Source organism: Glycine soja, chromosome 15 (assembly GCF_004193775.1).
Source record: "Glycine soja cultivar W05 chromosome 15, ASM419377v2, whole genome shotgun sequence".
Classification (NCBI taxonomy): Eukaryota; Viridiplantae; Streptophyta; class Magnoliopsida; order Fabales; family Fabaceae; genus Glycine; species Glycine soja.
The window spans coordinates 47,339,238-47,343,012 of NC_041016.1; positions in this window are offsets into that span (position 1 = coordinate 47,339,238).

A 3,775-nucleotide genomic window follows, 5' to 3' on the forward strand; every position below is an offset into this window, starting at 1 on the left:
CTGATGTTAGGGAGTCTACTGCTTCATATTCTCTACAAAATGGCAGAATCATGACTTCAGAAGGAGCACTGTAAGAAATGCTATCAAATTTCCATTTTCCATGACTTGAGAAATCTTGTGTCATTTCTTCAAATCTCCTACTAAGCTGTTTTCTTGTCCATGGATTGGAACTTTGCCCCAGACAATATAACCAGCTTCACAGTCAATAAGTTTCCTCACGTTAGCAATACAGACATTCGCTTCCTTCTGCTAGTTCAGTACAACATCTTCAATTTTTTTTCATTAATCCTTTGAGCCTCATCAACATGGTAGTGCACACTGGCTTTAGTATCCTCCAGCCTTTCCGTTTCAAGCTTTCTAAGGTTGTTCTCGTAGGAGAGTATGTAGTTAAACATTTACCAATTGCAGAAGCACCTGAGCAAATAAAATCCATCGCCACCCCTTGGCACTAGCAGTGAATTGTAACGAAAAACTGGAATGAATATAATCAATCAATAGTTGATTATGCTAAATGCTACTTTTGTAGTGCTCTCAACTATCACAATAAAATCAGTTCAAACATTAACACTAAACAACTCAACGTTTTTATTTATATTTTTATCTTGTTAACACAACAAAATAAAACCAAATTAACAAAACTAAATCCACTAACACAATGGGTTTTAGCTTAACTGGCCTTCTAAGGTCCCTTCACATTTGTGTATATAGGAAACAAACTCAATTTATTCGGGAACAAACTCAAAATTCGGATATGAGTAATGCTTAAGCATCCAAAATGTGCAAGCAGAAAAATCAACCAATCCACTTAAAAAGTGACACACTGTCAACTAATTTTAAGCTTTTTAAAATCTTTTCTTTTTCCAAAGCTACCCTTGTTTTCTTTCTTCAGAGCACAATGGTCCACTAATGTCGGGATGCAGCGATACCAATGGGGTTTGCATATAAGAAGCAAGCAATTAAGAAATTTCTCCTTTTTCTTTTGTTGTTCATGCTTTCCCCTTTTAGTATGTTGGAGACACCAATAGAACCAGAAAATGAGTTACTCAGTAGCAATTCAAGGTATGGTTGCATTGATTCAAAAGGGGTTTTTGATTAAGGCATGATTTAATTGAATAGGATTATATATTTCAGCTTTTTTGTTTTGGACAGTTTAGCATTATTCTTTGTATATTTATTAGGGATCAAAAACATATTTTATCCTAATAATAATAAATTAATACCCAATCAGTGTGGCTAGCTAACCTAAATATCTTGATTGATATTATGAAGCTTTGGAGTGAAAGACTGAGAGAGCACCAAATTAAATAAAAATTGCCTCTGAATTAATATGTTTCTCTGCTGTTTCACTCTGTATTGCTCTCTGCAAAAATGTCCACAAGTCCTTAATTCTCCATACATACTCCATTTTTAGTTTTCACCCACATCATCACCAAGATGCTGTGTTAATATACTTTTTACAATTAATGTGTCATGATCTCCTTTCGTTTAATTTGTCCCCTCCTTTTTCCTTGTGTCCTAACTTTTTCTTTTCTTAGTTAAGCTTTGCGATTTGTTTTTTTGGTAATCACTAGACCCATGCAAATCATTGCTCTCCCCCCACCCAACCAAAAAAAAATTTACTGAAAAATATAAATAAGAAATAGTTTAATTCTTCAACTCCAATTTATTATTATGTCTGATACGGGGATGACACAGGGGGTTACGAATGACACAGGGGTCTGCAGGAAGTAAGGACCACAAGGTCCAAGAGGAAGAATGCATCTCCAGCTTGCTTAAGGAACGTACAGCATGGTTGGCATCATGCAAACATACACCGTATGTAGGAAAAGCGCAAACTATATGATAGCATCGTGTCTTCTAGAAGATGAGTAGGTAGTTGAATAAAGATATATTTGCTGTTAGGATATTTCGGATTGCGTATATCTTTTCTGTTTTTGCTTTTCCATTAGTATGGGACATTTTCCGGTATATGAAAGAGTGAAAAAGTGTTTTCGTTGTTGTGAAATAAGAAGCCAGATCTACTTTGTAGGGAATATGAGTCGAAGCAATAACAAATATTTCTAATAGAACATCTTTCACAATCCCTGGAGAGATAGTTCACTAAAAGACCGAGGGATAAGTAATTCGACTCATTCACATCCACATCATGGATGTTTGGAATCCATATTATGCAAGGAGACATTGCTTTTGCTAATTCAAATTGAAAGGTGATATAAAATCGGTCTATTTCTGGCATCATATCCATAGTTAGCATATTCATCATAATTAGAAGCTCCAACTCCATATCAAGGTCATGATCGATATCGTCACTATCGTAACTATCATCAATATCGTCACTATTTTTTATCCGGAAGATATATCCACATTGCATTAATCAAAATGTAAAAAATATAACTTGTCTTTTTTGTTATATTAATTATTTTGGCAGTAAAAAAACTGCTTATTTATATCCAAATGAATCGGATAATACTATGTGATTTTCTATCCTTGTCTTAGTGCTCTTTACTTTATTTGTTGGGACCATAGGAATTTCTTTCAGCTGTAAAGGAATAGATTTGGATATTAATTCCCTTTATAGACCGTTTACATAAAAATTCAAAAAAAAATTGTGGATTGGTATGAATTTTTTACCAACGCAACTTTTTCGGTGATTCTTACTTTTTTAGGAATATTTATAGACCTCACTTTAGAAAGCTCCCTCGCTCGCTAGAAGAGTTTTTTTTAATGTTGCTGTGATTAACCTCCTCTCATTCTAGCAATGGAAAAAAAATTAAAACACAGATAAACATACTTTTTGCCTCTTTACTGCTATTTTTTTTTATAAAAAAACTGGCATGCTCATGCATAACATGAAGCAGACCAGAAGTATATATATTAAAAACAGAAGAAAATACAAAAGCATAGGGGATATATCCTAAACCCATGAAGAGAAAAAAAAAAGAGAGAGAATAAGAATGACTATCTGAGTTCAAAGCTATGGAGAACAAACTTTTGTCAAAAGAAATCCTCATATGACTAGTTAATTGTATGCAAAGGCTAACTGTAGCCACACAGGATTTCACTTCCAAGCACAACAGTAAGAAAGGGACTTAGAGTTTGTCATTTATGAGATTTCTCTGCAATAAATTTTGTAAAGAATAGAATGTCAATTGCATACGAGAAGATGAATGATTCATTGATTGTTTGGTTAATTACATAGACAGAAATTTTTATAGTATTGACAATGAAACAATCATAGATCATTTTCAATAAAAATGCGTAAAGGACAATTGTAATTTGTAGAAACTTAAATATTTCAAATTGTTCTTTAGTTATAACATTATGTATTTTGTAAAAATTAGTGATATTTTTCTTTTGTATAATATTATAAACTATTTATTGCCCTCACTAAGGAAAATTTCTGGATCTGTTACTGCAGGTGGTGGTGGTGGTGGAGGCTGCAATGCCGTGTGGTGGTGGTGACAGTAGAGGAAGTGGCATGGGCAGTGTGGTGGCGGTGGCACATGCGGGGTAGTGGCGGTGGTGGTGATTGGAATGTTTTTAAAATTAAACCAAATTTACATAACTTTTTTTCTTGATTTTGATGATTAATGTAAAACAGTTTTAAAATTGAGTTGAATACCAATTCAGCTCCATTTTTGTTGAACGCATTTTTGTTTTAAAAATTATATTTAAAAGCCATAAGCCAGAAACTCACAATCACCCTTGAACGGGGCCAAAGTAAGCGAGAAAGTGAAATATTGAACCACTCAGCCACACAAGAATGAAATGCTGA